This window comes from Cryptomeria japonica, chromosome 8, assembly GCF_030272615.1.
Source record: "Cryptomeria japonica chromosome 8, Sugi_1.0, whole genome shotgun sequence".
Classification (NCBI taxonomy): domain Eukaryota; kingdom Viridiplantae; phylum Streptophyta; class Pinopsida; order Cupressales; family Cupressaceae; genus Cryptomeria; species Cryptomeria japonica.
The window spans coordinates 603,400,409-603,413,300 of record NC_081412.1 but is presented as its reverse complement, the minus strand read 5'-3'; the positions used below and the strand labels follow the sequence as shown (position 1 = coordinate 603,413,300).

At 38.1% G+C, this 12,892-nt stretch overlaps 1 protein-coding gene across 2 annotated transcripts in view; it reads right to left on the bottom strand.

Annotated features, from left to right (window-relative positions):
• LOC131071746 (D-xylose-proton symporter-like 2) overlaps positions 1-12,892 on the bottom strand; it is a 159,041-nt gene that overhangs the window by 92,289 nt on the left and 53,860 nt on the right. The gene's annotated exons all lie outside the window — the stretch shown is intronic.

Here is a 12,892-nt window from a genome sequence, read left to right as displayed (position 1 = left end):
AATGGGCTTATCATAAAAATTGTCCACCAAATGAGGAATAAAATTCCGAATGCTCATGACACACATGAACACGGACACCATGCCACTCGCAAGCTCCAACTGATGGTCAAGGTATTTTTATGTTTTTTGAAACCTGATAGACAACGTAAAGCACTAAGCCAAATTAAAAAAAAGAGACCTTGATCAACGAAGACAAAGCCTTGTGAAGACCTTCTCCAAATGTCCTTAAGTGTGAAAAAACATCGGTGAATAGAAACCATCCACCCAAGGACTCAGACAACATAGAAGGTGGTTATCACACTAAGTAAATAGGCTAATGTACGCTGTCCTGGAGAGAATTGGTTCAATCCAAATGAAGCATAATCACTGCCACTGCTTGCAACCGCCAGTTTGAATTACAAATATGACCAAATCTAATGCTAATCACACCATGAGCCAGACAAATCAAAAAGGGGGTAATGTTTTGGTCCAAATAAATTAGAGACTGATAAAGCAGTCAACACAGATAAATACAATAGCCGATCACAGTGAGAATTGACCTGCAGCCCCCAAATCGAAGCTGATGCCACTGCGGTGTAAGTGATCACAGCCAATAGAAGTACTAACCACGATCCACGAACCAATACTAGGATACCCAATGAGCTCCAAAACACATGACTCACAAATAATGGACTGATGCAATCAATGAGGCCCAAAAGATAGAGAGCAAATCAGTGATGCCAGATCTGTAAATCCTAGCCCAAGAATAATAAAGCCTGTCAAAGCATGTGGGCCAATATTGAAGGCATCACCCAATAAAGTGGAGGACGTGAAAACAAAACCAGAAATACTGAGAGGGGGGGATGAATCAGTATTTCAAGAACTTTTTGATCAAATTGAGCCAATTGAAAAGAACTTAACAGATAATAACAAAGACAACACTGAATTTATCTCGTGGAAAACCCTTCCAGGTAAAAAACCATGGCATACAATAGTTATCATTACCAGAAATGGGCACCAACCCAGCGGCTCCAACCCAGTTACACACAAGAGCACCAACTCTTAAAAGAGCATCAACTCAAAGTACCAGAGGCTCTAACCTCTATTTGAGCACCAACTCCATAAACACAAATTACAGATTTAAAAGCATAATCACAAAAATTGAGAACTCTGTTTTATACAACCCTAAATAAAACACTTATATCACACATTACACAACCCTGCCATTTGATACCAAGACTGAGCACATTTTCATCAGCAACAAAGTTCTCTAAACACACAAACTGAAACTAACACGGCTCAAGAAGTCTGCAGCATTTTACAAGATATTCAGTCTCCCATCTTTATTATTCACACGCACAGCCATACAATCACAGCAAGCCTGCAGCATACTCTAGAGTCTACGAATACCCCCACTCTTAATCTTTTACCACTCAGATACTTAAGGATATACTGATGCACAGCCCAGCTACATAATTTTTAAAAGGAAATCTCCGCACATTTCAAACATTGATTCATCTCATCATCCCGTCTTTTAGAAAAGACCACACAGACTCCACACAACACCGAGTATTAACTCAACTTCATTTTTAAAAGTTCAGCATCAATACATGACAAATAGACTTGTTCATCCTGAAACGGCACATCAACTTACCACAATTTTGTGCAAAGATTATATAATTTTACTGCAAAAGAGAGACCTCTATGACTCAGCGTAGCATCACCCACTTCAAAAGTCGAAACTCCCCATCTCACCAAAAACAAACACACACACTTAATTATCACCAAAAACATTTTGAACAAACACGACCTCCTGCTCTTTCAACACACATACACCAAGTCAGAAAAGTTTTTTTCATCAAAATGAAGCTCTTTGAATTCGCCATAAAAACATTTTAGATTCCACCTTAAATTCTGACAACACAATTCTAAAAACGGCTCTGAAAACACAGCACCCACAATCATTAAAACTACATCTTTCATGTCCATTTTTATTCAAAAAGGTTAAGATCAAAAACACATTTTTTATCCTTATTTGCACTCAAAGTATAACTGCACCCTTTTCCAAACAGCACGCAATCTTCATTAAAAAACGAACATTGCAAACAAACATCAGACGTAACTCAGAAAAAAACGTTTCACCAACCAAACAAATATCCATACATAGAGATGTCAAAAAAAGGTATAGATGTTAAGAACCAAAATGAGAACAATGACAGTAAAAAAAAATGTGCCACCTCTGTAAAATGACAGATCATAGTGCAGTTAAAAAGAATTTCTTAAAATTCTGTTGGCTTGTATTTGGTGAAGATGAGTCTCTGTTATGTACGCCACGATACCAAGCCACCTGTGCAGAAACTTCCAGAAAAAAACACATCCAAAATAAACAAACAAAGTAGACATTAATGACAAAACTGTGCAACAGGATGCACTCAGAAAACAGAGGAGGGCACTGTCAAAGAAGCAACAATAAGATCGATGCCCCAGGAATAGATACAAGCACTGATCACATGTAAGCCGTCAAAAAATGAATAGACAAGCTAAGGTCTTACAGAGGAAAAAGATGCCTCCACAACGCCCAAACAGAGATCAGATGAGGGCTGTCCACGAGCCCTCCAAACTGGAATCTTCCAAAAATGAATCAAGCGCTCCAAAAAAAATTGCCAACCATATGCAAACCGTGCAGATCAAACAATGAGCAAATCTAACAAACTGTGTCCAAATCACCCATAATACATAATATTGCCAAAAATGATAAATTTTGCCCATATCCTATAGAAAATGTGCAGAAAATAGATAAATGACAGAAAAAAAATTCTGCAAGTTGCTGTTCAAGAGGGGGCCTAATGGCCTCCGACTAAAAACTTTTGCTTTTGAAACAATTTTACCCAAAATATAGCTGTATTTATAGTCAAAATTCATGGAAACAGCCTCCCGGACGCAATGGTGGAGTCAGATTTGGTCTAGGAAACTCCAAAAATGCGCTGCACCATAAATCTCCCAAGATGGCACCCTTTGAATGCACCAAGATCTCTCCAAAAAAAGACTATCAAAGGCACCGTGTAGGCTATGATACCATGTAAAAAATTGCTATGAAGGTAGCCACCCAAGATCTAGAGGCCAATTGAATAGCACAATAACAAGAGAGAACAATAGAGACAAGAACAAATTGTATTTTCATCAATGATGCAATCAGCTAGAGAAATGTACATAAGAGATTCCTTTGTATATATAGCCAAGGTGAGTGAATGAGACAATGGCGAGTGTCAGTGTCTCATGACATGATATGTACAGCGAAAAGCTATCATCCCACCTAAAGTAAAAGAGTGATCACATGATAACACCACTAAAGGTGAATCACCCACTAAAGGTGGAAAAGTGCATAAACTATAAGTGGACATGATACACTAATAACATGATAAGTCCACCTAAAGAAGAAATGCTCCAACTACTCATATACAATTCCCTAAGTAAGCTTAAGTAAAGTGTAATTATGTCCTAGGTGACAAATAACCAAGATAAAATGCATTAATTACCCCAACATTATGATATCTGTGGTAAGGTTAGGATGCTTAAGTCTCATGGTCATCCAGGGACAGTCTTGGTAACAAGTAAAAAATCAGATCTCTCAATTTGAATTTTTTGAGGAAATCATACTTGGATATTATTGTTATCATCCAAACATAAGCTAGATATGAGTGGTCTTTATCATCCAAAAGATGTTATCTATAATGGCGAAAAATAATCTAATAAGCCTGTTAAGTGGTATGTCCTTATTTTAAGTGGGAAGTTGAGCATCTTTGATGTAGATTATACCTAAGTATTGGCAACATATAATCCTTTTAGATCTGCGGGCAATTCCCTCAGACCAGCCTCAAGATTTTATTGTGATATTCTTGGTAGAAAAAGATCAACTCATGGCATGATTTATGGAACTCGAATAAAAAGGATTATTTTCCCAGACACATGGTTTTAGGAGTTTGGATATTAATGACAATTTTGAGCCAAGTCCTAGATTCAAAGCATCTTTTTGTGGGAAGAAACAAGTTTAGACAGAATGACAAAATCAGCTGACTAGAGATCTGTTGGTGTATGTTTTATCATTCACCGAACATTAGAATAAAATGTCAAGGACACTCTACCCTCTCTTGAACAAAATCAATACGTGTGCCAAGATTGCAAAGAAAGACCAAACAGCAACTCCAAGGTTTATATGTGTGAATGGGCGACTTTTATGTTTGATAGCTTCCTTGGTTATGTATGCTGAAATACAAGGGGGTTTTACGCTTAGCTCGTTCAATTCACAATGAAGGTCTGGACAATGAAGCTCTATCATTTAGGTCTTGGATCATGGACTTGAAGAAAACTGAAAAAGAGATAAAGGTTTAGAAGTTCTCATCTATTCCTAAGAATTCAAGAGATGGTATTGACTAGTGTTGTGAGGTATTCACACATCGCCCCATTGCAAATGGGGACCCCCACATTTTTCATGCTTTTTAGGATAGTGTTTGAGTCCTTAGATATTAGCCTTTGCATTACAAGAGTATAGAAGATCAAGAGGACAAGAGTCAAGTGGATAGTCTTGAGTTAGAGCCTTCACTTCATGTGCATACCCTCAGGAGCATACTTCATGACCATCACCCTTGGAGCGAATCCCCCTAAAAAAGCCTTATTTGAATATGAATTAGAGCATTTGAATGGAGATAGTGAGCATGGTTTTGATTTGAGATCACCTCTTCTTTGGAGCAAAGTTTACTTCATGAGCTCCTTGATAGGAACGAAGTTTGCATTTTAGGCCTTCATAGGAAAAGTTTGACATGGTATTGTGAATGAAAGCTTGAGAAACCTAAGGATTGAATTGATAAAACAATGAAGTAATGAAGGAAGGGTTCATTTTGGTTTCCACCTCACCTTCAAGGCAGGAGGAGCGAACTTCACCTTCATGAACTAAGGTATATGTGCAAACTTCACAAATCAAGGTACATGAGCGAACTTCACAAACCAAGGTACAGGAGTGAACTTCATGAATTCAAGGAGGGGAGCGAACTTCATAAATCAAAGGAGAAGAGTGAACTTCACCTTCTAGCATACAAGAGCGAACTTCATGAATGAACAGAGGGGAGCGAACTTCATGAATGGACAGAGGGGAGCAAACTTCATGTTCTGAGCTTCAAGAGCGAATTTCAAGTATAAAAGTTATGGAGTAAACTCTACTCCATGTGTTCCTAATTGAAAGCGAATTTGCAAGATTGATTACAAGACCACTTACCTTGAACTGATTTGATGTTTGGAAAGAGTCCTTTTGAGTTGAGAAGATGAAAGGTGAAAGTTCAAAGATCACTTCATGTGAAGCAAGGTCAAGGCGAACTTCATGAGCAGGGGTTTAGGAGCAAACTTCATGTGCTCCACTCTCAGAGTGAAATTCCTATAGAGGCCTCTCCTAAAGGTAGTTAGACATCAATTAATGACTAAAAGCTTTAAAGTTGAGCCCATATGAAATATCCAGACCAATTTTTTCCAATTTTTCAACAAAGAGTAATGCAACACACATCCGTTAGGGTTAGCACTTAAACCAAAACGATGCGGAAAACAACTCTAACCAAGAATGTACACCAGGATCCCGGGTTGGGCAAGGCGTGAGCATATGGTCAGAGGGTCTTAAACCATTCTAAAAGTAACTCTAACCAAGAATGTGCCCAAGATGGACTAACATATGGTCAGAGGATCTTGGTGCATGCTGAAAGCAACTCTAACCAAGAATGTGCCCAAGATGGACTAACATATGGTCAGAGGATCTTTACAATTACAACTGCTGAAAGGAAAACTCGACACCAAGCATGTGCTTTCAAACCCGGGGTGGGAATGGAGCTACCATATGGCGGAGATGCTAAGAACTTAGAAATGGAATTAAATGTAAATAACAAGCGTAAAATGAAAATGAGAAGAAATGCTGCCAGTACTACTGTTCAGCTTACAATATGATAGTAAATGCTTGCCAAGGTCATAGGATTGAGACTATACAATGTTGTAACAATATAGAAGGCTCTCCCGGGCTTAAAAAAAATGATAAGTCCAAGAAATTCTACTCAAGGATCAATCTTAATATTCTGATTTATGACAGACCTGCACGTGAAATGCTTAATCAGCAACACATGGAATCACTAAAATGCTCATTACTCTCTCAATACTAGTCTGAATGACCCAAAACCAAAAGCAATGGCTTCCTATGAAGGAGGCGACCCAACCAATACCAAGAAATCAGACATTAACCCAACAGATTATTTATCACGAACCCGAAGGCAATTCCCAGCAGTGACGCCAGGCAAGAATGGCAATTCTTCTCTATAAAATAAAACACTTCATATTAGAATCTGCAAATTTGCACAAAGGAGTGCCCAGCCAAAACAAGAGGAAATATGCAATACCCAGAATGAATATGTTTTTATTTTGAAATATATGAGTGAAACTACAATTCTGCCCTACTAACCGCGACTCCAGAAAACGAAATGAAATGCAAATAACTGAACTTCAAGCACAACTCAAGCTACAATGCAATCCCCACTACAAACTCTCACAACTACACTAAATCACCACTAGTTGCTATCTTTCAAGCAAGAAGCAATGCCAAGGCTAGGAGGCATTCATTCCTCGAAGCAACCCCAATACCATTCCGGCAGAGTAACATTACAATAGACATAAGATGCCCAAATGAAGGGAAGAGGCCTCCATTTATAAGCTTAACAAGGAATCTAAAGAGGCTTCTAGAAAGTGCACCCTAATTTCACATTTGAATTTTCCTCGAAGAGATGGCCCCACTTTTAAAAGCTTTAATTAACCTTTATTTTAATTCACTTCTCTTCATAAAGTTGGCACCCCTTTTCATAAGCAAGATTTTAGACCTTAGGAAATATTAAATCCCTTCCATGATGCGTCCACCCTTGAAGACCACATTTTAAAACAACGTGAAGTGATGAAGCTAGGCCAAGGGGTCAACTTTAAAATATAACATTAAAACATAACATTATTTAAATGAAATGAACTTATCTCTCCAAAAACATCCCAAGGCCAAAAGCGACGAAGCTAACTGAACCAACTGAAGAAGAGAACCAATTGTGCCGAAATAATCAGGACCACTACCAAAAATAGAATTTACTAAAAATAGTAAATTCCAAAGTGCTCGGAACGCAAAGCCGAACATACCACTGCGAAGCCCTCTGAAAACCCAGAAAGAATCCGCGATCCAAACTCTAATTCACAAGCAACAACAACCTCCAAAACTCGAAACCCTAATTTCACCCATTGAATAGCCTACGGGTCTCCGAAATAGGCCATCGGTCAACTGAAACATCATGCCTGAGAAGGGGACATTACACCATAGAATGAAGGAAAATGAAGGAAAGCAAGTTCAAAAACAAGTTTAAGGGTAACTTCATAAGCATCAAGGTTGGAGTGAACTTCAAGTGCTCCTCTCTAGGAGCGAAAAACAACTTCAAGTGCTCCTTCATGAGAATGGATTTTCTCTAAATCCTCTTATCAAACCTACAAAACACATAAAATCAAAGAATATATCAAGTTAGAAGAACTATCAAGGTTATATATTATATGTATTTGATATCATATTTGTTTGTTTTACAGATGGGAGAGGATGGTGATTGCAAAGCAGAAGGAGAAAGATTGTAAGACGTACACCACCATGCAAAGGGGGAAAGTTCATGCCCAAGAGGAAACTCAACCTTCACCGCACCATGGAGATATGAAGAGATCAAAGGAGTGCAAAGGAGAAGTTATACAATCACCCCAAGGCAAGCAAGCGAGGATGAAGGGAGGACTTAGCTATCTCAATGTTCCCTATCACCACTATTTCGAGCAAGCTTGTAGTGTTGAGTATCAAATCTATCAAGCCTACAAGTACAAGTTAAAGGTGGAATCCTAGTCATCATCCCAGTCACCACTCGCCAATCAAAGGAGTTCCACATCAGCATGTCTAGATGCAATGTACTTGACTCGTCCATAAGGGCACAAACTTCGAGGCACCTACCCTCATTATCTATTGGTCGTGCCAAAGTGTTGTAATTATTTCATTGGCCAGAATTGAGTTTGTTGTAACAAACCCTAATTAGGGTTCTCATTGTAAAATCTCGGCCATTGATCTCAAATTGATTTGAGCCATTGAATTGTATTTAGAGCACTATAAAAGGCTCAAATCTCTCATTTGTAAAGGTTAAATGTGAGTAGTGAATAGTTAGTAGCAGGGGAATTAGTGAATAAGAATAGAATAGAAGATAGAATAGAAATTAGAGTAGATTAGCAAAAGGAAGAATTGTTTTTATGACTTGTAAATGAGATACTCTTTTCATTGAAGTTGTGGTGAAATTTGTTATTTCAACAAGCCTCATGGTTCTACTTCTCATTTTGTTTTCATGTTGATTAGATGGAATGGAAGAATTTGTTGAATGCATTTGTGTGGAATCTGTTTTGTCCATACCACTAGCCTCTTGTTGATTGCAAGTGTGCCTTGCGTGGTCAACTGGAATTATATGAACCTAACCTCAAAGTGTTATGCATCCATTGTTTATGCATTGACTTGAATGGTGAGCAATGTTTGTTGGTAATGATTTGAACATCTTTGAAATGTCGTTAGAAGATTGCATTGAGCTTGTGTCAAATTGTTCAAGTTGATGGTGAGTCCTCCCCCAGTAGGCTTCCATCTAATCATTCATCCATCTTCTTACATTCTAGGCCTTAGAATAGGCTTTCTCAACCCTTCATCTTTTGCCCTTTTTTTTCAATTCAATCTAGTTTAGGACAAAAGAGCATCACAAGATTGCAACATCTTGTGATCTAAGTTCCAGCGATTCAAGCATTCGACAATTCAACGTAAATCCCCTTGTGATATCAGTAATCACATCAACCAACAGAGCTTATCCACATGTCAAGACTTGACATTTATGAACCTTGGAGTTGTCTCAAGTGATCCTTAAGCAAATATTCAGCATTTGAGTAACTTTATTCAAGAGAGGATAAGATACTTTTGAGTATTTTATTATGTGTTCACATGTGCATAAAAAACACGTCAACAACTAGGTGAACCTAATAACCACACTTTGCTTCGCCAAGCTAGGACAACTACACAAAGTAGGTGCAATCTTCAAGGGATGTGCTTATGATTTTCATGTCATGAACAACTACCATCAAATCGAACAATATTTATCCAAACAAAAGCTAAGCATCCACAAAGTAAGCTCAAACTAACTTTACACAACGAACAAAAATCATTTGTTCATCAAAAATATGAGCAAAGATTCACCATAAATCAATACTTGTCAGATCTTGCATTCGTCTAACATACATGAAATAAAATCTAAACTATGATGAGGGATAAGAACCATGCAAACTCCAAAATAAGAGAAGTAATCACCACCAATTTAAACAATGTATTACTTATTACTTTGGCAGTCGTAACAACAATTTGCTTATCTCAACATGTTTTGCAACATGCTCCCATGATTTACAAATGAGAGGTGAGCTCAATTTATAGGCTCTTCAATCACAATTCAATAGCCAAGATTGATTTCAAATCAATGGCCGAGATTACAAAATTAAACCCTAATTAGGGTTTGTTACAACTAACTACCTCTTGACCAATGAGAAAATTACATCTAAGGACACTTGTCCTCCTGCTAAATATAAACCAAGAATAAAATAGAAAGTTGTTGCATTGTGGAGTGTGCCTCCTAGAAGCTTCAATGGATAAGTCAGGTTCATTGAACCTGGACATGTTGACTTGGAACGATCTGATTGGTTGGAAGATGATGAGGTGCCACCTCAGCATGTTGGATGTCCTCCTTGATTCCTCTGTTCTTCTTCCATGTACTTGCCTTAGAATATCTTTCCTTGTCGACGACTCTGTCCTTTGTGCTTGCTTTTTCCTAGCTTTGATCTTAGATTCCTTTCAAGATTTTGATCTCTTCTTACCTGCATTTGAATCTGAGATCTGGAAGTCTCCCCTTGGAGCAGATGTCTGGACTTGAAGTTATTAAACTTTTCTTTCCTGATTGCTTTGAAATTCCTCCTGCTTGAACTAGATTGATGTTCTTCCTTTGGATTCTTCAATTTGTGTCAAGAAATTGCCCAAGTATGGAAATTTGTTTGGAATAGTCCTCTTGTTACTATCTAACTCTGATTTGGGAGCTTGTATTCAATTCTTCAAGAGATGAAACCCCTCAAGAAATCTGAATTTTTTTCTATATTTTCACCAAGTCTGAGGACTTATCTGTGAAGTATTTCCTATACTTAGCCAAATTTTGGCTATTTAATTTCATTTTGTAACACCTTCATGCAGACCTTTCAACTTTAGCCAATATTTTGGCCATCTCTATGCTCGAACGAACTTTGCCTGTGGGTTTGCCTTCAATCCTAAATTTGGTTTGTGCTAAGTAGGACAAACTCCATCCTTGGACAAGGATTATATTCATTTCCTCTTTACTTCTCCTCTTTATTCTTCTTCATTCTCCTTGTTTCCTTTCCAACACTCAGTCAAAATTTGACTCTTTTGTTGTTGAAAACTCCACACTTAACCATTTTTTTGTTTCCTCTTGGCAAATTCCAACACTTGGTTCAAACTTTGGTAATTCCTTTCCTTCCTTTCACTTTCAAACTTGAGAAAGAATGAAAATGAAAGTGACAAGTTGAAATTGATTTAAGTTTGAGAAGTTCAATCCTTTTTAGCATCTTTACATTCTTGGTAGATTCATCGAACCTGGTCCTCTTCTCGTCCTCCTTGAAATGGCAACTTAATCTTCTCAAAGGACTTTCAAAGGAAGTTTCTAATTCCGCTCTTGGCGCCACTTCACACTTAGCCAACTTGTCTTCATCTTGGTCATTTGTTGGCAAGGAATTTCTTAAAAAAACATGTGTTCAAAATTTTTCAAGTGCTGGACTTTAAACCTGGTTAAACCTTCATTCATGGTGGACTTTGCCATGTGTTGTGCCATTTAACATTTATCTTTTGTAGATTTATTACTTTGTCATGCCATTTTCATCTAAGTTTTGGACGGACTTCATGATTGTTTTGCCATTTTTCTATTATGCTTGAGCGGACTTCCCCATTGATAAGCCAATTCTTGTTTGGGAGGTGGTGGAGTTGATGATTGACCAACCATGTCTAGGCGGACTTGACCTTTTACATGCCATCTCCCTTGGGAAGACTTCCTTATTGGCAAGCCAATTCTTTTTTTCTTCCTTAGGCGGACTTGGCTGATGATTGGACAATTTGCTTTCATCATGGGCGGTCTTTGAATGATCTTGGGCATTTTACCAAGTGTCAAGGCGAAGTTCATTGTGTCTTGGACACTATTATTTTTTATCAAGGACTTCATCATTGGCGAGCCACTTTCCTTGCTAGCTGGGTGGACTTCATGATCAGCAAGCCATTCTTGGGCAGACTTTGACTTTGGCAAGACATCTTCCAAAATTTCTCCTCGGAGGACTTGGCTGTGTCTTGGACATCTTCAATTTAGCCATGGCGAACTTCATGATTAATTGGCCATGTTGGGTGGAGTTGCTCAATGCTTAGGGAATTTCCTTGACACGACCAAATTTTGAAATTTTATTCCACTTAGCAATTTTCTGAATTTTTTCCCCCCCAAGGTATCAACACTTAGCCAATTTTCTGAATTTTTTCTCCCCAAGGTATCAACACTTAGCCAATTTTCTGATTTTTTTCTCCCCAAGGTATCAACACAACCAATTTTTTGAATTTTTTCTCCCCAAGGTATCACCACTTAGCCAATTTTTTTTTAACTTTTTCTCCCCAAGGTATCCCCAAGGTATCAACATGGCGCCAATTTTTTGAATTTTTTCCTTAGCGGACCTATGGATGTTGGAAATTCCTACCTTGAGCGGACTTCATGATGGCTTGGACGTTGGAAACTCCTACCTTGAGCGGACTTGCTGATGGCTTGGACGTTGGAAACTCCTATCTTGAGCGGACTTGCTGATGGCTTGGACATTGGAAACTCCTACCTTGAGCAGGCTTGCTCATAGGTCAGACATTTTCTTGGACATGGCCAACTCCATTGATGTCAAATTTTGAACCGGCTAGAGACATGATCTTCTATTTTCGCCATAAACACTTGGATAAATTTTCTAGCTCGATAACTCATGTTTGACTGGAAGGTCTGGAACAATACCTTGTCTGGAGATTTTCCCTTGCTTTTTACACTTGGAGACACAAATTTTGATTCTGAAGATAGGAATGTTGTTGCCATGACCTGAGTGACCCAATCCTAGGTTAACTTTCAAAAAAGCTGAAAAAAGCTAAAAAAGCAAAAAAGCAGGTGAAAACGCTGCTTCCCAAATTGGTCCCAAAGTGCCAAAAATCAAAAAAGCAAAAAGCAAAAAAGCAAAATCCCACAAAAATAGAACGGTGTCAGAATTGATCCTAAGCAGTTGCGTTTTTTGTCCTTCGGGCCTTCTAAGCGCTTTGAAGATGTTCAAACATTGTTTCAAGCATGATTTCCTTAATTGACTTGGATTACCATCTAAAAACTCTAACTCCTCATTGCAAAAGACTGGTGATTAGCAGTTGCAACGCTAAGGCAAAACCCTAGAAAGAAAAAAAAGGGGGGGTCCCCATTTGCAATGGGGCGATGTGTGAAAAGGTCACAACAAGATCCCATATTAGATATGAATAATAATTTTAGCATAATAGCATCAAGCTGAACTTCAATGGATCTGATAAATTAAATCTGACACAAATATAAATAGGTGAATTCATATTAAGTTAAAAAAACCAACTGTAATTAGTGTAAATTGACTATGTATTATTTACTTGCTAGCTTGTGGGTGTTGAGTTGGTTGGTAGTAATTGGCAATATTTATGTTCCGCTTGGCTTCCATCAGGTACTTTAAA